The 20,857-nt window shown below is 41.2% G+C and overlaps 1 protein-coding gene across 1 annotated transcript in view; it reads left to right on the top strand.

Moving 5' to 3' along the window:
• The window catches only part of LOC116855584 (testis-expressed protein 12), a 105,189-nt gene that overhangs the window by 20,037 nt on the left and 64,295 nt on the right, over positions 1-20,857 (top strand). The window lies entirely within an intron of this gene.

The raw sequence follows: 20,857 nt of genomic DNA on the forward strand, positions 1-20,857 counted from the left end.
CTACCTGTTGCAAAACTACTGCCTGTCATAAGAATGGAAGTTTATTTTTTCTTTGTATAAAACCAGTTAACTGCCAGAGATGGTCACCCCAATTATCCCGTGAATTTCAGATGAACTACATGTAATAAAGGAGGCCGTCTCATCCTCAAACTTGAGGACTCCCTATTGTTTCTCTGGAGAATGTATATGTGATGGGTTGTACCTGCTTGGCTATAGAAGGGGTTGGAATTTCGTTCCATTTTTGCAATCTCTTAGCGGCTTGCTTGGGACATTTATCCCATTCTGGTTTAATGCTTATTCAGTATAAAATTGTTTTCTTTCCCTTCCTTTGTGCAGAGATTTTCTGGATTGGGGGATTTTGTTCTTAATTATATACTCCCAGCACACAGTAATGCCCCCAACTCAAGAGAACAACAGATGTGAAAAAAGAAAGGTTTGGATCAGATTGATTCCCTCAGAAGACCTGACTTCTACTTTATTTCCTCAGACTTTACAAGAAAGCTGTCTTATCTTTTTCTTTTTATCTCTTCCACTTTTGCTGAGTTTCTTTCACCTTCTTCTGTTGCCTGTCTCCCTTTCATGGTCTTAAAAGATCACTTTCGTTCTTTCTTTTTAAATTTTATTTATTTATTTGACACAGACAGAGATCACAAGTTGGCAGAGAGGCAGGCGGAGAGAGAGGGGGATGCAGGCTCCCTGCTGAGCAGAGAGCCCGATGCGGGGCTCAATCCCCGGACCCTGAGATCATGACCTGAGCTGAAGGCAGAGGCTTAACCCTCTGAGCCATCCAAGCGCCCCAAAAGATCACTTTCTAAATAAGGTAAAGTCAGGACTTTCATACAGATATCAAGGTAATCACCCATTAAAGATTTTATTCTACTCATCAATGGGGGAACAAGGGAATCTCCAAAGCAGAGATTATAGCTGTTTCAAAAAAGAATCCAAAAAACAGGCCATTTTTAGATCAAGAATATTGAAATAGGGGCGCCTGGGTGGCTCAGCTGGTTAAGCAGCTGCCTTCGGCTCAGGTCATGATCTCGGGGTCCTGGGATCCAGCCCCGCATCGGACTCTCTGCTCAGCGGGGAGCCTGCTTCCCCCTCTCTCTCCGCCTGCCTCTCTGCCAACTTGTGATCTCTATCTCCGTGTCAAATAAAAAAAACCTTTAAAAATTTTTTGAAATAAATGTGCAACTGGTAGCAAATTTGGTTTTTCCAGAAGGGAGAAGGGAAATCCATTTCTTTTCTACTGGACAGGATGGAGCTGATGCCAGATAAGAATTATTGTGTGTTACTATCAGTTATGTACAAGTCATTAGAGTGGTAAAATAGCTCCCTTGGAACTGGAGTCAGACAACTGAAGGAATCTCTTTAAGACTGTGCAGTTTGAGGGGTGCCTGGGTGGCTCAGTAGGTTAAAGCGTCTGCCTTCAGCTCAGGTCATGATCCCAGGGTCCTCGGACTGAGTCCCACATCGGGCTCCTTGCTCAGCGGGGAGCGTACTTCTCCCTCTGTCTGCTGCTCCCGCAACTTGTGCTCTCTCTCTCTCTGTCAAATAAATAGATAAAATCCTTAAAAAAAGAAACAACCAAGACAGTGCAGTTTGATATGGAAGCAACCTAAGTGTCCATCAATGGATGAGTGGATAAAGAAAAAGTGGTCTGTACATACAGTTACTCAGCCATAAAAAAGAATGAAATCTTGCACTTGCAACATGGATGGACCTCGTGGGCATTATGCTAAGGAAAATAAGTCAGACAGAGAAAGGCAGATGTCGTATGATCTCACTTATGTGTAGAATCTAAAAAAAACCAAAACCAACCAAGCTGATAGGTACAGAGAATAGGCTAGGGATTGCCCGCAGGGGCAAGGGGTGTGTGTGGGATGGTGAAATGAACGAAGAGAGTCAAAAGATACAAATTTCCAGTTATAAATAAGTCCTGGGGATGTAATGTACGTCATGACCACTCTCGTTATTAATTCTGTTTTGCATATTTGGAAGTTGCTCAGAAAGTAGATCTTAAAAGTTCGCATCACAACCAAAAAAATTCTGTAACTATGTATGGTGACAAATGTTAATTAGACATATTGTGGCAATCGTTTCACAGTATATTTATTATATATCAAATCATTGTGTTGTACACTGGGAAATAATAGAATTTATATATTAATAAAAGACAATGCAGGGATGCTTGGGTGACTCAGTCAGTTAAGCTGGTGCCTTTGGCTCATCAGGATCCCAGAGTCCTGGGATGGAACCCCGCATCTGGCTCCTTGCTCAGCAGAAAGTCTGCTTCTCTCTCTGCCTCTGCCTGCCACTCTGCCTGTTTGTGCTCTCTCTCTCTCTCTTTGATAAATAGATAAATAAATAAATAAATAATAAAATCTTAAAAAAAAAGAGACAATGCAGTTTTTCACTGAGCACAAATTTTCCCCTCCAGTCTTACTCTTCTTACTGTAAACAAAACAAAGCACATGTGATGACACTTTTGAGAAGTGGACAGTATGTAGTAATTGTTTCCCCTTTTTCCTTACCAAAACAAGTCTCTTACCTTATGTCTGATTAAAAATCACCAATTCCAGGAAGAGTTCCCTATTTGGCCTTAGCTGGCTGGCTCCCCTGTTATTACCGTTATCATCAGGAAGCATTTTTTGTGTTTTCTGTTGTTACTTCTGACACTGATTGTCAGAACAAATAATTTTAACTCTGAAAGGTATAACTTGAGTAACTGCAAGTACAGTACAATATGATATGACATATAATAATATATAATATCACATTATAGGATCACTAGTAAATTAGGATAACTTGTAAAAGTAAAGAAAAATTAAGGAAATGCTTTTCATCAATTCCAAGTTGCCAAATAACCTGCCTATTTTAAAAACCCAAATAAGGGACGCCTGGGTGGCTCAGTTGGTTGGACGACTGCCTTCAGCTCAGGTCATGATCCTGGAGTCCCGGGATCGAGTCCCGCATCGGGCTCCCGGCTCCATGGGGAGTCTGCTTCTCTCTCTGACTTTCTCCTCGCTCATGCTCTCTCTCACTGTCTCTCTCTCAAATAAATAAATAAAATCTTTAAAAACCCAAATAAACTGATTTTAAAAGCTGAACTTACAGAATTAGTGGATGATTTTGGTATAGTATAGACCCAGTATACAGTGTCTCTTTTTTTTGCTTTCAACATTTTTCAAATATATGTATATATGTATGTATATATAATTTTTAAATTATTTTTCCCTTTTAAAAAAAGATTTTATTTACTTATTTGAGAGAGCATAAACAGGGGGAATGGCAGAGCAGAGGGAGAAGCAGGCTCCCCACAGAGCAGGGAGGGCTCCATCACAGGACCCTGGGATCATGACCTAAGCTAAGGCAGATGCTTACCTGACTGAGCCACCCTGGAGCCTCTATTTTTTTTTCTTTTATAAATAGTGGAGTTTGTCTTTCTTTCTTTCTTTCTTTCTTTCTTTCTTGGCAGATACTTAACTGACTGAGCCACCCTGCAGCCCCTATTTTTTTTCTTTTATAATTAGTGGAGTTTGTCTGTCTGTCTGTCTTCCTTCCTTCCTTCCTTCCTTCCTTCTCTCCCTCCCTCCCTTCCTCCCTCCTTCCCTTCCTTCTTTCCTTTCTTTTTTTTTTTAAATTTTATTTTATTGATTTATTTGACACAGAGAGAGCACAAGCAGTGGGAGCAGCAGACAGAGGCAGAGGAGAAACAGGCTCCCCGCTGAGCAAGGATCCCGATGCAGGACTTAATTCCAGGACCCTGGGATCATGACCTGAGCTGAAGGGGGCTGCTTAACCCACTGAGCCACTCAGGCTCCCCGATAGCAAGTTTCTTAAAAGTGGTTATTGTGTCTGGTTCATCTTTGTATCTCAAGCACCTAGTACAATGCCTGCCACATTGTTGGTGCCTAATGACTAACCCTCCACTTCTTAATTTCTTGAGGGCAGGGATGGTGCCTGCCATCTTTCTGGAGAGCACAGTGGATGTTAGCTTGTGTGCCTCTGCTAAGGGCTCGGTTAGTTTCTTTATCTTGAACTTCATTTTTCTCTTTTCCTTGGAGCTCAGGGGTGTTTAGTAAGTAGTGTACTGGTTTATGCGGAACCTTATGGCATTGTGGAAAGAGCACTGGATTGAACAAGGGGCAGGGAGGTCTGGCACTACCAGAGAATAGTGTGTGATCTTAAGGCAAAATATTTCTCTTCCTGATCTTCCATTTTTTGTTTCCTCTGCACCTCAGTTTACTCTTCTGTGCAATGGGGATAACAGCCTCTACCTTTTTTTTTTTTTTTTAACTTGGGGCATTGTGATTATAAACAAGACTTATTCTGTATGTTGAATTCTATAGAAGCAATTAAAGGAGCTGGAAAAATATGGGCTTCCATTTAATTTTTGGTCTGATAAATTTTAAGCGAGAAGTATGTATGTTGGTTGTATATGTTATTATGAATACATATACAGTAGGCTTATCTTCCAGTCGCTTTAGGAGTTGCAGACACACTTCCTTTGTAGTCATTATTTCAGACAGAGCATGTCAATAATCAGCATTAGGCCTGTCTGGAGGTCTTTTTGAAGATGTCTGTCTGTATGTGATTATGCACATGGAAAACCCATTGTAAATGTAGTGGGCCAGGTCTTTGTAAAGAAAGCAGATAGTCAATGAACTGTCCCCTGTAGGAACTCAGTTTGCTTGAGAGGTAAGTTAAGCCAGGCCAGATGTCTGTGAGCGCAGTGACATCAGACCAAAACCTGGGGGTCCTCCTGGATTCCTCCTTACTCTTACCCTCACGTCCAGTCTACTGGCAATTCCCACCAACTCCTCCTCAAAACACATGAGAATCTGAGAGTTCTGTCCTCGTCCAGTGCCCTATCCTCAGCCACTGTCATTATCCCTCACCTGGGCTAGTGCATTTCCTCCCAGCTATCTACCTGCTTCAATCTTTACCCAGGAACTCCATTCTCCTTCCAGTGACCAGAATGATCTTTTAGAGTCATAAATCAGGTTGTATCATCTCCCTGCTGCAAGTCCTCCATTAGCATTTGGATAAAATCCACACTTCTTACCCTAGTCCACATAGCCTCTGACCAAGCCGCAGTCGCCTCTCCCACTCCATCCATGGCCATTCTCCTTTCTGCCAACTCTCCTCCGGCCACAAGAGCCTCTTTCTCTGCCTCATACACTCCAAGCTCATTCCTTTCCTCCAGACCTTTCCGCCAGCTCTTTTGTTTGCCTGCATTGTACTTCCTCTTAATTTTGGCATGGGAACCTCTTTGTTGACCTTCAGTTCCTATTTTAACTGCTACCTCTTCATAGAGGTACTTAATTCTCCACATAGCATTTTCTGCTATCTGATATTTTGATCTTTAAAAAAAAAAATGTGTCTAGGGGTGCCTGGGTGGCTCAATTATTAAGCATCTGCCTTTGGCTCAGGTCATGATCCCAGAGTGCTGAGATCAAGCCCCACATCGGGCTCCTTGCTCAGCAGGAAGCCTGCTTCTCCCTCTCCTACTCCCCCTGCTTGTGTTCTCTCTCTGTGTGTGTCTCTCTGTGTCAAATAAATAAATAAAATCTTTTAAAAAAATGTGTCTAGTCTCATTTCCCCTCTGCTAAAATGTTAGCCCTTCCGAACAACAATCTGTTTCTCTTATTTGCTGAATCATAGTGCTTATAAAAGAGCTTGGCTCAGTGAGCACTCAATAGTAAATATTTGTCAGATGCATGAAAGGCACTCAAATAATTCTTTTTTTAAAAATTTTTTATTAATATAAAACGTATTATTAGCCCCAGGGGTACAGGTGTGTGAATCGCCAGGTTTACACACTTCACAGCACTCACCATAGCACATACCCTCCCCAATGTCCATAACACAACCACCCTCTCCCTATCCCCTTCCACCGGCAACCCTCAGTTTGTTTTGTGAGATTAAGAGTCTCTTATGGTTTGTTTCCCTCCCGATCCCATCTTGTTTCATTTATTCTTTTCCTACCCCCCCAAACTCCCCACATTGCATCTCCACTTCCTCATATCAGGGAGATCATATGATAGTTGTCTTTCTCTGATTGACTTTTTTCGCTAAGCATAATACCCTCTAGTTCCATCCACGTTGTCACAAATGGCAAGATTTCATTTCTTTTGATGGCTGCATAGCAATATATATATATATATATATATATATATATATATATATATATACCACATCTTCTTTATCCATTCGTCTGTGAATGGACATCTAGGTTCTTTCCATAGTTTGGTTATTGTGGACATTGCTGCTATAAACATTCGGGTGCACGTGCCCCTTCAGATCAGTACATTTGTATCTTTAGGGTAAATACCCAGTAATAAAATCGCTGGGTCACAGGGTAGCTCTATTTTCAACATTTTGAGGAACCTCCATGCTGTTTTCCAGAGTGGTTGCACCAGCTTGCATTCCCACCAACAGTGTAGGAGGGTTCCCCTTTCTCCGCATCCTCTCCAGCATCTGTCATTTACTAACTTCTTAATTTTAGCCATTCTGATTGGTGTGAAGTGGTATCTCATTGTGGCTTTGATTTGTATTTCCCTGATGCCGAGTGATGTGGAGCACTTTTTCATGTGTCTGTTGGCCATCTGGATGTCTTCTTTGCAGAAATGTTTGTTCATGTCTTCTGCCCATTTCTTGATTGGATTATTTGTTCTTTGGGTGTTGAGTTTGCTAAGTTCGTTATAGATTTTGGATACTAGCCCCCTTATCTGATATGTTGTTTTCAAATACCTTCTCCCATTCTGTCAGCTGTCTTTCACTCAAGTAATTCTTGTTAGGTTTCTTTGTCTTCCTCTATCTGCGGGCAAAACTCATGTATGAGCTGCAGGGATACAACACATGGCTTCCAACCTTGATGAGCTGGCTGGAACATGGTGAGATGAAGAGGTGAGGTAGCAGACCAAAGACAGACAGACTGTGGAGATGCAAAGGGACCAGGAAACTAGGCTCTTACCTTCTTGAAAACACTGACTGACAAAGCCTGTGACTTGGGCTGCCAGCCCAGACTTAATCACTACTTGGCAGAGTGGGGAGACTCTGCCTTACTGTGCAATAGTTCAGGTTGTTACTGCTTCCTCAAACATTGCTTGAGCACCTGCTGTAGACGATATTAGCTTTTGGAACCTCTGCTTCAAGAGGAAGCCGTTTGTGGGTATCTGTGCGGTCAAATAAATAATGTACGGTACATAATAGCCATTCAATAGGGAAGGATTCCATTACCACCAGCCTGGGTATAACTATTCCTATGAGGGTGCAGGAGAGAAAGGTATGGCTTTTCTGGATCCTGGAAGGGGAGCATATGAGGTGTCAGCAGGTGGGAAAGGAATGCTGACCAGCCAGGGCCACTCTGTTAGGTTTCGATATCACATACCACCTGCACAGCAATCCTCAGTGGCCTAGGGTCCAGCAGGTATTGGTGGTCTCTCTTCTATAGTAAGTACTTAACTGTGCAGGATGCTGAGACTACCAGCCACTGCTACATGATGGGCAAAATCAAAAGTTTCAGGTGTTGTCCTCTGCTGCTTAGCTCAGAGCTAGGCTATTGCCTGGGGTCCTCAAGACCTCAGAGAACTTGTTTATGTATTTTAATAACAGACTCGTTCTCTTTGTAAGAAAGTATTAAGTCCCAGAATCTATATTTTACCTTTTTCATTTACTCCTTTATAGTCATATAGTGAGCGCTTGCTATGTTCTAAGTTTTGCACTAGGTGCTTGGCATGTACTGGTGAATAATACAGGCACAGGTCCCTGGTTTTGTGGAGCCGACATTCTGTGGGGGGATCTCATAATCAACAATTGCATAGTGTGTAAGTTAATTATATAGTATATTAAAAGGTTATGGGCCTCTAGAGGAAAAGTAATGCAGCATAAAGGGGATCAGTAGTGGCTGGAGGAGAGATAGGGTAGGTTATGGTATAACAAAGAGTCATTGAGGGTAAGCCTCATCGAGAAAAAGAGGTTTCACCAAAGCCTTGAAGGAGGTGGGGCATTAGTCACTGGACGTTTGTGGGGAAAGAGTTCCAGGCAAATGGAAGAACTAGATCCTCAGGTGGAAGTCTGCTTGTTTGAGGAGCAGGATGGCCAGTGTGGCTGGAGCAGTTAAATTTGGAGGAGAGAAGGAGACAAAATCGGAGAGATAAGGCGGGGGCGGATGGCCTGGGCCTTGTAAAATCATTACAAGGATGTTGACTTTCATTTTGATGGGATGGGAAGCCTGGGCAGAATTTTGAGCATGGATGTCTCATGATTTGACTTATGTTCTCAGAAAGACCACTGCAGCTGTTACACTGAGAGTAGATTATGAGGAATCCAAGGGCAAAGAGCCCGGTGGGTTGTTGCAGTGACTCAGCTGAGAGATGATGAGGGTCAGATCAGGGTGGTAACAGTGGATGTGCTGAGACGTGATTGGATTTGCAATATATTTGAAGATTTAACCTGATTTTCTTGATGGATGAGGTGTAGGGTTGAGAGAAAAAGAAGACTCAAGGGATACTTAAAGGTTTTTGGCTTGAACAACTAGAAAGATAGAGTTGCCATTAACTATGATGGGAATTAGAATTTGGGGGAGAATTCAGTAAAAAGATCTGAACTATGGATACATGCAAAAACTTGGTTGAATCACAAAGGCATTTTGTTGAATGGAAAAGCCCAGTTTAAAAAATTTATACGGTGTCTGATTCCATTCATATGATATTTTGGAGAAGATAAAACTATATGGAAGATGAACAAGTCAGTATTTTCCAGGGGATGGAGGTTGAGGCGTAGATTTGACTACCGAGGAGCAGTATGAGGGAATGTCATTGTCATGAACTGTTTTACATTTTAATTTTATTAGCAGTTTCATCAATCTGTATTTGTTAAAATTCATAAAGGGCACACCAAAGCAAAGTTAGTTTTACAGTATGTCAATTTAAAAACTAACAAATATGGGGTGCCTGTTAGTCGTTAAGCGTCTGCCTTCGGCTCGGTTTACGGTCCCAACATCCTGAGATCGAGCCCCATGTCGGGCTCCAGCTTCTCCCTCTGCAACTACCCCATGCTTGTGTTCCCTCTCTCGCCATCCCTCTCTGTCATAAATAAATAAAATCTTAAAAAAAAAAAACCACCTAATACTAAAATACTTAAAAATATTATGTAGGGGTTTCAGAAAATATTTATTTGTATATTTGTGGATTTTTTTGGCTTTTACAAAATTACTATTTGCTTTTGTCTCTTATTCTAAATAAACATTCACTTTGCACTTGATTTTTGTTCATAACGTTGTATTTATTTTATTTTATTTTAAAGATTTTATTTGTTTTTTGGTGAGAGGGAGATCACAAGCAGGGGGAGCAGCAGGCAGAGGGAGAAGCAGGCTCCCCACTGAGCAAGGAGCCCGATGTGAGTCTCGATCCCAGGACCCTGAGATCATGACCCGAGCTGAAGGCAGGCACTTAACTGACGGAGCCACCTAGGCGTCCCTGTTGTATCGTTTTTAAAGAGGCTGTTCAATTGACTAAGCCTCAGGCCCCCACAAAATCAGAATCTACCCCTGTGGGGCTGAAACAGACATGAGACTGGACAACGCTGAACAGTAAGAGTTTCACTATTGGCCTGTATTTCTCTTTTGCTAGGGACTGCACCCTGGTCAGTCAGTGGTTGTATGCAAGTTCACTTGCAGAAGCTGGATTTAGAGGCCACTCTTAGACATGAGGACCCTGTAGGCGGAGTTCCAAGGGGACAAGGACAATGAGAACGTTGGCAGAAAGGCAGGGCTTAGTGGTGACAGAACAGCAGAGATGCCTGAGGGCGCCATACAAGGTCTGTTTCTATCTTCCTTGGCCATGCCATAGAAGGTGCCTCTCAAGGTTTTCAACCATACATGGTGGTCCGGAGGACGTTCAGGGCTATGGGGCAAATATCAATGGAGGAAGCTGATAGGGATGGTTTCCATTTTAGACAAGGGTGAGATGTCTGATGGGCATCCGAGTAGAAATGGTGAGTAGAGAGCTGAATGTATGAGTCTGTGGTTCAGGAGAGAGATCTGGGTTTGAAACATACATTTGGAAGTTAACATTTATATGATATTGATTTATGGCCCAGACTGTCCTCTGGCCAGAAAACACTGTCTTGTGATGATTCCCCTTTTCCTTTCTGGTTTGTCCTAGTATCCTTTGGCCTTCACTTTCCACCCCACCAACAGTTCAACTGAGAAAAGGAAGAGGATCCAGAAGAAGGAAAATTGGTTTAGAGGAACAGGATGAGCCAGGCTCCCCTCCTACAGCCAGCCCTCCTTCTCCCTCCCCAACTTGGAAAGGAGGCCTGGGGCAATGGAGGAGGTAAAGAAGGGAGGGGAATTAGTGAGAGCTTTCTTGTTGAGTAGATCATGGAAACTTGACTTCCCATCAGGCTGGGTTTTAGGGAGGGGTACAAGTTGACACCCCCAACCCCATCTGCACACAGATGTCTTTAAGAGATATGAAATAGAGAGGATCTATGCCTCTTCCTCTTCTGGGTAGAGCCCTAGGAGTCAGGAAGACAGTAAAAAAGACATGGTTATATGGTATATCTAGTAGGTAAGACCTGAACAACCTCTCAAAGTTTTCTGAGCGCAGTGCGTCCAGGAAAACTGGAATGTTTTCAGTGCACCCAGGAGTGTCACCAAAGTAGCCTGGATTCATTAGAATGCTTTTGTATGGAAGTAATAACAAATCCAGTTCAAACTGATTTAAATAATAAGTAGATTTTATTGGTTCAGTAATAAAGCTTAGAGGTAGGAGTGATATGATTAGGCACTAGCTTCCTTGCTATTCTCTTATGGGTGCTGTGCCCTCAGGCTGGCTTCCTGCCTAAGAGCAAAATGTGTGTATCAGCTTCAGGTTTCACATCTGCCTGTGCAGAAGGGGAACTTGTCTTTCCCAGTCATAAAGAAATAGAACTGGTTTCCATCTGGACCAACCTCAGTCATGTGCTTACCCCTGAAAATAGCCACTGTGACTAAGGAATTGCCATCAAGACAAGAAGGATGAGATTATGCCAGAGGCAATCAGGATCCACCAGGGGAACTTGTTGGGAGAGGTGGCGGTTTATGTCAGTCTCACCACAATCACCTGTCTGCTTCATAAGGGAAGGGGATCGTGTGGATCCTGGAGCGGCAACCAGTAAAGCCAACCATGTAGTTGGAGAAAGCATACTCCTAAAAGGAATTTGTGGACAGGAGTGAGGGCCTGCTCACTAGCAACTCTGTGGACTGAGAGGATGACGGACATCTTGGCAGATGTCAGAATTTTTCGATAATGATCAAGGACTAGATTCCATACCCATCCCATCACTGACACCTTGGTATTATTTACCCTATGGAACTTAGATACAACTGTGGAGTAAAAGGGGCATCCACCAATTACTGAAAGTAAGTTCCTGCTGCTGCAGCACAGTGAGAACTTGGGAGAAGAATTAAAATATAGAAAATGAGGTTGCATTTCTTACCCAGCACAGTTTACAGAATAGACTCATACCTGCTACCTCTGTTAGCACTCTGACCTTCAGAGACAACTTCCAGCAAATCCAGGTTCACATGCTAGGAGGAAAGAGTTCTTCCTCACATTTATCTTTTAAAATTCTTGCCTTTCAAAGCTTAGCTTAAATTGCACTTTTTTCTATGAAGGCTTCCACCAACCAGCCAAGCAGATGTCCTCCTCTCCTTCTTTGTTTTCTTTCTATCCTTCATGTTTGCAGGGCATCTTTGAAGGCCCGGCTCTGCCTGATGTGTGGCTCTGGTCTTAAAAGGCGCTGTATTCAGAATATGGTGTTTGAGAACTTTCTGGAAATGTCTCCACTTGTTGTTTTCGTTTTTGCCCAGGGGCTTAACAAAAAAGAGTTAATGATTCTAAAAAAATATCTTGAAGACCGTCTTGGAGTCTAAGAGCCAGAAAGAGAAAGTTCTTCCTTTATAGGTCAGTTGGGGAGCTCTTTTGGGGTGGGTGGAGTCTCATGGCATCCTGCCTCAAATTTGATCATTTCCTCTACCTTTGACTGCTTTTATGTTCTAATTTCCCGAACTGAGCTCTGTGAGATGTGCTTAAATTAGGTCCTAGATAAAAGACAGGGCGCACTCATGGGAGGGCCCATTCATGAGCAAACATCATCAATTGGGGGGAAAAATAATCAAAGACTGAATTTTGAGTATGTCTTCAGACATGAATAGAGATTTTGTTTTGCGATAAGGGTTTTGTGGGTCCAGAAACAATCATAAGTAGATTTACCAAAATTCCAAACTGTGAGTTGTTATTTTCTGTTGACCAGGTTAAATTGGATTTCTTTAGTGCAACAAAATCAAGGGTTTAAAATTTGGAAAACAAACAAGCAAAATACAACAGACTTTTATGACCTCATGTTTTCTCATTCAATTATAAAGCCCATGTGTTGAGAAAAGATAGGGAAAAAGCAACATATGTCTAAGAACCAGAAAGAGTGGTGGGAAAGCAGTGATGTTTTTATTCCTTTAGAGCGAATGATTAAGTTTATACACCGCAGGGGGAAGAAAAATGACCTAAAACAGGCTGGGTTTAGTGGGAAAAAAAGGCCCTGTTTCTCTCTGACAGATCTGTGTGTGCCCACGTGTGAGCTCAAGTGGGTGGAGGTACATGGAAAAGTCTGTGCCTGTATCACATTTCTTCATCCTGCTTCTGATTTCAGTGATAATTGAAGCAGGCAATTACAGGGTCAAATACCACTGAGAGATTTTTATCTCATTTAATCCGTACAAATGCCTGATGAGGTGGGCATTTCTTTTCATTTCCAGTTTATATGGAAACTGAGCCTCAGAAAGATGTGTCCAAAGCATATATTTCTAGTGTAGTTTGGTTATAGAGAACGTCTTGGGTTATGGGATAAGACTCAAAATAAGGTTGCACATCTCCAAAACCCATTCTCATTTCATCCTTTCCTACTACCTTTCTAAATATCCACAATATATTATTGGGGTCAAAAGATACATAAGACCAAAGGAGTTTAAACAAAAGGGGACCATTTAGTTCTTCAGTTCTTAAACCCAACAAGGCCAGGAGAAACTGGTCAGGGATTGTAAAACAAACTGTTCTCAGATTATTTATCATATACTTTCTTAATCATCATTTTTTTATTTTATTATAACGAAGTTTAAGAATGTCAACTTTATTGAAAGAAGGTTTACACTTAAGATAATGAATGTGTGATCAGATTTATTTTTCCAAGACTCAAGTCTGTAGCAAACTGACTTCAGATTCTAGCCAATTAAAAATGTGACCAAATAATGTAATTAAGGGGGCACTGGGTGGCTCAGTTGGTTAAGTGACCCTCTCCTGATTTTGGTTCAGGTAACGATCTCAGAGTCATGCGATCGAGAGCTGGAGCTCCCCCTCCCCCACCAGGCTCTGTGCTAGGCTTGGAGACTGCTTAGGATTCTCTCTCTCTCACCCTCTGCCAACGCCCCCCAAAAAAGAAAAAAGAAAAACAACGCTATAATTAAGAGGAAAAGAACATAAAATATCTTTTTTAATATTATCTCAGTTTTGTAATTTGTTTTTTTTAAAGATTTTATTTACTTATTTGACAGACAAGTAGGCAGAGAGGCAGGCAGAGACAGAGAGAGGAGAAAGCAGGCTCCCCGCTGAGCAGAGAGCCCGATGCGGGGCTCGATCCCAGGACCCTGGGACCATGACCTGAGCCGAAGGCAGAGGCTTTAACCCACTGAGCCACCCAGGCGCCCCTGTAATTTGTTTTTTTTTTTTTTTAATTTTTTAATTTCTTTTCAGTGTAACGTTATTCATTGTTTTTGCACCACACCCAGTGCTCCATGCAATCTGTGCCCTCTCTAATACCCACCACCTGGTTCCCCCAACCTCCCACCCCCCGCCCCTTCAAAACCCTCAGATTGTTTTTCAGAGTCCATAGTCTCTTATGGTTCACCTTCCCTTCCAATTTCCCTCAACTCCCTTCTCCTCTCTAACTCCCCTTGTCCTCCATGCTATTTGTTATGCTCCACAAATAAGTGAAACCATATGATACTTGACTCTCTCTGCTTGACTTATTTCACTCAGCGTAATCTCTTCCAGTCCCGTCCATGTTGCTACAAAAGTTGGGTATTCATCCTTTCTGATGGAGGCACAATACTCCATAGGTGTATATGGACCACATCTTCCTTATCCATTCGTCTGTTGAAGGGCATCTTGGTTCTTTCCTCCCCTGTAATTTGTTTTAAAATACAAAATGTCTATTAAGATCTGGTTAAGATTGGCTCAAACTCTCATTCAGTGAATTGAGGAAAATCCAGTGCTGCTCTTGAACTGGTTTTGGAATATAGGTGAGATTTGGTGGGGTAAGGTCCAGAGCCAACAACCAAGAAAGAATTCTTGAAACATTTTTGGTGCCAAATGGTGGTTTTTCTTTTTAAAGCATGGAGACAGAAACCGTGGGCAGAAAGAGCTGCTGCCTCGGGCATGTGAGGGGTGGCTGATTAATAGAGTTGGGGTTTGGGGGAGGTAAGAAAAATGGAGGTTTTCAAAAGAACTTTCACAAGCTAAAGGGGACCTACAAGATACTGGAGGCTTTGCCATTGTCAAGTTCAGGTTGTTTTTCCCTCTAGTAAACCATTAAGACTGTTGGGAGCTTCCAGGAAGAATGTTGTGTCCTGCTTATCCCACCCAGGAGAGTGTGTGTGTGTGTACACGCATGTGTGAGCACGCGTGTGCGTGTGTGCGTGCGCAGAGGTCACAGGCTGTGAGCTTGTGCTTTGTCCTCAGCTAGCCTTCTGCTCCCTGTCACTCTCAAAGCTTCTTCAGATTCCTGAAATTCAGGGTCCCCCTCTCTTTCTAAGCTCTTGCTTCCTCCCGTGGTGCTTATCTTGGTATCCAAAGCCTGTCACTCTTCTGTTCACATTGATTCAGATGTGAAATTCAGCAGTTCCCCCTAATTTCCACAACAAAAGGGGCTGCACAAAGTGTTCCGTGTTTAGCAGACTCTATTAAAGGTATATGGAGCGGGAGGCATTTAAATTAGAATAATGCAAATAGTATTAAGTTGTGTCTGTAATTTTGTCAATCCTAAAATGTGCAGCTTTTTACATTTTCATATCTCTGAAATAAGAATGCACCTTACCACTGAAGGCATGTCATAACGTAATTGGCAGGGTCTTTTCTTACACAACGGTACATAAAATAATGGTACATTTTACATTCAGTGGCATCTTAGATTAAAAAAAAAGGAGTTCTATTTCTCTGTTTTTAAAATAAGGCCTCTGGTGATTCCTACTATTTATATAAGGAGTTCTACCTCCTTCCATGGTGCTTGGATTCAGTAGTTCTACCTCCTTCCATGGTGCTTGGATTCAGTCTGGTGCCCCAAATCACATTTCTTCATCCTACTTCTGATTTCAGCAATAATTGCAACAGACATTTCCTTGGTTGCTCCTATGAACAATTTTGCCTTGAGCGTACTGCGGGTCTTTCCACTTTCTGCTGCAGATAAATCTGGCTGGCCAGAGCACATCTCCAAAGTGTGGGCGTCAGCATCCCCAGGGGCAACCTTCAAATAGTGTGCGTGCAGAGCTGGTGGGGAAACGCCCCTGCTTCCCTTCCTCCATGGGAATAATTAGGGAGGCATTCTGTAAGGTGCCCAGGAGGTTCTGGACAAATCAGACGCACAGGGACAATACACCTTACACTAGCATTTGCACCTTCCTTTTCTCAGTCCTGTTCCCTGGGACACCCCCCCCCACTCAAATAAATTACCAGCACAGGAGTCCTTGTGGGGGGCTCTGTTTCTTGTTTTGTTTTGTTTTGGTGGGGGAGGTGGGATTCAAGCTAGGGGGTCTCTAGGTACTCTCCCTCCCAGGGCGCCCTCTTTCCTTATGCAGAGTGGTTCAGCTCTTTCCATTCCTGCCTCCAGACCCAGCACGCATTCTACTTTCACATGTCTGACATTTCAACTGCACCTTTTTGAAAGGATTGTATAAAAGGTTACCAGATTCTGTCCAGAGCAAGGAGTAGGGGTTTTTTGTTTTCTGTTTTTTTTTTTTTTTTTTTTTTTTTCTTCAGCTTACATTCCTATAGAAAGAAAAATCTTAGGATCTATGCTACAACAGCAGTGGTTTTCTGGAGGTGGAAGGATGGGTGGTTTAAGTTTTTTTTCTTTTTGTTTCTTAATATTTTCTAAAATTTCTATACTAAATAAGTCTTGATTTTATAGTAAGGAAAAACAATATTAAATTAATATACAAATTTGATCAAACTGACTTTTTTCCCTTGGAAAAAAAACGTTGTTGAGGTTATAATTTGCATAAATTCACCCATTTTAATTATACAATTCAATGATTTTTATTTAGATCTAGATTTAGCAAGTTGGATAGGGACTAAAGGCAGGCCGCCCCAAAATGTACCACTTTGGCTGCAGATTATTTTAAGTCAAAAAGAGTCAAGATTCAAAACACTCAAGAAGAAACTTTGACTTCCTCCAATTGTCTAAAAGGAGTTTAGATAGAGGACCTGCTCCAGCAAGGGACCTTTCGCCATGATAACTACAATATAATATGAACTAGGGGTGGTACACAGGGAGGAATTCAGCAGCCTATTAAAATTCTTCCCTATGTCCTATTGTTTCTGAATGGCCCAGCAAACATTTGTTTACCAAATATTTACTTTTTTCATCTGCCTGTGAATGGCTTTCCTTCTCTTTGAAGTCCCAGAACCCTACATTTTCTCCTTAGTTCCAGATGACATATATACCTCGTTTTTTCTGACTCTCTTTGGTATGTTATGTCTGTGTGGATTCCTCATACAAATGCAAGGAAATTTTATTTTCTTCTCTTAATGTCTCATGTCAGTTTATTTATCTATTTATTTTTAAAGATTTAATTTATTTATTTGTCAGAGAGAGACAGAGAGAGCACAAGCAGGAGGAGTGGCAGGCAGAGGGCGAAGCAGGACCCTCGCTGAGCTAAGACCCTGGGATCATGACCTGAGCCAAGGCAGACGCTTAACTGACTGAGCCCCCCAGGTGTCCCACTGTCTCAGGTTTAATTCTTAGACTGGGTAGAAGAAAATTGAGGTTTCCTCCCCAGCATGTACAACTATCACCATATCCAGTTTTAGGACATTTTCTTCTAATAAGATTCTTCGTATCTATTGACTGCTAAACCCCATTTTCTCCCTTAACCCGAAGGCAAACATGAATTTACTTTTCTGTCATTATGGATTTGCCTTTTCTGGACATTCCATGTAAATATCACTTAGTCTTTTGTGTTTGGCCTCTTTTATTTAGCATAGTGTTTTTGAAGTTCATTCATGTGGTAGCATGTGTCTGTATTTTCCTTTTTTTATTAGTGTTGGTGTTCCATTGTGGATATACCACATTTTCTTTAGTCCTTTGCCAGTTGATAAACATCTGGGCTTTTCCTAATTTTGACTATTATGAATAATGGTGCTACGAACGTTAATGTACGTATCTTTCTGTGAACATGTTTTATTTCTCTAGAGTTCATATGTAGGAATGGAATTTCTATATGAAAAATCTATATTTAACTTTTAAAGAAACTACAAAACTGTTTTTCAAAGTGGCTGTACCACTTCATATTCCCACCAGCAGTGTATGAAAAATTTCTCTTTCTTCACATCCTTGCTGACACTTGACACTTTCTGACTGTAGCCATCCTTGTAGATGGGAAGTGGTTTCTCATTGTGGTTTTAATGTGCATTTCCCTAATGACTAATGATATTAAGCATCTTTTCATGTGCTTACGAGCCTTTGTACATCTTTGGAGAAATATCTATTCAAATATTTTGCCTATTTAAAAATTGGATTGTTTTCTCATTAAGTTGTAGAAGTTCTTTGCATATTTGGGATATAAGTTTTTGCCATATGTGTGATTTACAAACATTTTTTCCCATTCTGTGGCTCATCTTTTCATTTTCTTAATGATGTGTTTTGAGTGAGAGTTTTTTATATTTATTTTAGATTTTGAAATAATTTAAGGTTCACATCAAGTTACAAAGGTGGTGCAGAGTAGTCCCATTATCCTTCACCCAGTTTCACTCCCAAATTTGGAATTTTAAGTCCAATTTACTTTTTTTTTTTAATTGGCTCATGCTTCTTGGATTGTGTCTAAAAAATCTTTGCATAACCCAAGGTTTTGACATAAACCCAAGGTTTATAGCCTTAGCTTTCTTCAATTCTTTTTCTTTCTTTCCTTCCTTCCTTCCTTCCTTCCTTCCTTCCTTCCTTCCTTAGTAATCTCTGGGGGCACCTGGGTGGCTCAGTTGGTTAAGGGTCTGCCTTTGGCTTAGGTCACCATCCCAGGGTCCTGGGATAGAGTCCTGCCTCGGGCTCCCTGCTGCTTCTCCCTCTCCCTCTGCCCCTCCCCATGCTGTGCTCTTTCTCTCTCAAATAAATAAAATCTTGAAAAAAAAAAAAGTAATCTCTGTACCCAACATGGGGCTTGAACTTAGGACCCTGAGATCAAGAGTTGCATGTTCTACTGACTGAGTCAGCCAGGTGCCCCAGCGTTAGCTCTTACACTGATGTCTCTGAATTAATTTTTGCATATAGTGTGAGGTAAAGGTCTACATTCATCATTTTGCATGTCGATATCCAATTGTCTCAGTACCATTTGTTGAAGACTCTTTTTCTCTCAAACTGCCTTTGTCAAAGATCAATTGGTCATAAATATAAGGGTTTATTTCTGAATTCTTAAATCTCTTCTATTGATCTGCGTTTACCCTGATGTTAGTATCAAACTGTCCTGATAACTGGAGCTTATATTAAATTTTACAATTAGGAAATGAAAACTCTCCAACTTTGTTCTTTTTCAAAATTGTTTGGCTATTCTGTCCTTTGGATTTCCATATTCATTTTGGATATAGCTTGCCAATTTCTGCAAAAAAGCCTGCTGGAATTTTGATGGAAATTGAGTTGAATCTATAGACTAACATGAGGGGAGCTGCCATCAGAACAATACTGAGTCTTCCAATCATTGAACATGGAATGTTTCTCCATTTATTTAAATCACATTTAACTCCCCTCAGCATTGTTTTGAAATTTTCAGGGTACAAGTCTTGCACTTCTTTTGCTAAATTTATTCATAAGTATTTTATTCTTCTTAATAATCTGAGTGGAATTGTTTTCTTATTTGTATTTTAAGATTATTCATTCTTATATGTAGAGATACAATTTCTTTTCATATATTAACCTTGTATTCTCCAACCTTGCTCAACATGCTTATTAATTTTAATAGGGGTTTGTGTGCATTTGTTTCTATCCCTTTAGGATCTTCCACATACAGAATCATGTTATGTGCAAATAAGGATGGTTTTACTTCTTCCTTTTCTTTCTTTTTCTTGTGATTGTACAGGCTAGAATCTCCAGTAGAATGTTGAAAAGAAGTTGTAAGAGCTGACATTCTTGTATTATTTTTTCATCATTAAGGATGATGTTAACACTAATTAAAAAAGAGATATGCCCCTCTATGTTTGTTGTAGTATTCTTTCCAACACCCCAAACATAGAAGCAACCTAAGTGTCTAGTGATACATGAGTGGATAAAGATGATGTCGTATATATACACAATGGAATATTACTCAGCCATAAAAAGAATGAAATCTTGTCATTTGCAACATGGATGGATGGATCTAGAGGGTATAATGCTAAGTGAAATAAGTCAGTCAAAGAAAAATACCACATTATTTCACTCATATGTGGAATTTAAGAAACAAAACAAATGAACACAGAAAAAAGAGACCAAAAAAGTTCAGACTCTAAAGTACAGAGAACAAAGTGGTGGTGACCAGGGACGAGGGTGGGGGGATGGGTGGAATAGGTGATGGGGATAAAGAATACACTTAGAGTGAAGAACACTGAGTCGTATATGGAATTGTTGAATCACTATGTTGTATACCTGAAACTGATATAACACTGTATGTTAATTATATAGAAATTTTTAAAAAGTATGATGTCAGCTGTAGATTTTTCATAGATGTGCTTTTTTTTATTTTAAAGATTTTATTTATTTATTTGAGAGAGAGAGAGAGATAGCGAGAGAGAGCATGAGCAAGGGGGAGAGAGAGAAGCAGCTTCTCTGCTGAGAAGGGAGCCCAACGTGGGCCTCAATCCCAGGGTCCTGGGATCATGACCCGAGCTGAAGGAGACACTTAACTGCTTGAGCCACGCAGGCATCCCTCATAGATGTCCTTTTTCGCATTGAAGAAGTTATCTTCTTTTTTAAGTTTCTTGAGAATTTTTATGAATTGGATTTTGTCGAATGCTTTTTTTGCATCTATTGAGATGACTGTGTGGTTTTATCCTTTATTCTATTTTTTTTAAAGATTTTATTTATTTATCACAAGTAGGCAGAGAGGCAGGCAGAGAGAAAGAGAGAGGAGGAATGAGGCTCCCCCCTGAGCAGACAGACCGACGCGGGGCTCGATCCCAGGACCCTGGGATTATGACCTGAACCGAAGGCAGAGGCTTTAACCCACTGAGCCACCCAGGCACCCCCCTTTATTCTATTTTTAAAAAAGATTTTATTTATACATTTGACAGAATGAGAGAGAGACAGAGAGAACACAAGCAGGGGGAATGGCAAAGGGAGAGGGAGAAGCAAGCTCCTCACTGAGCAGGGAGCCCGATGTGGGACTCAATCCCTGGACCCTGATCATGACCTGAGCTGAAGGCAGACACTTAACCAACTGAGCCACCCAGGTGCCCCTCCTTTATCTATTAATATGGTATATTACATTAGTTCATTTTATGATATTAAATGATCTTTACATTCCTGGGCTGAATGCCACTGGATCAGAGTGTATAATGCTTTGTTATATGTTGCTGGATTC

Source organism: Lontra canadensis, unplaced genomic scaffold (genome assembly GCF_010015895.1).
Source record: "Lontra canadensis isolate GAN:19392208 unplaced genomic scaffold, GSC_riverotter_1.0 scaffold104, whole genome shotgun sequence".
NCBI lineage: Eukaryota > Metazoa > Chordata > Mammalia > Carnivora > Mustelidae > Lontra > Lontra canadensis.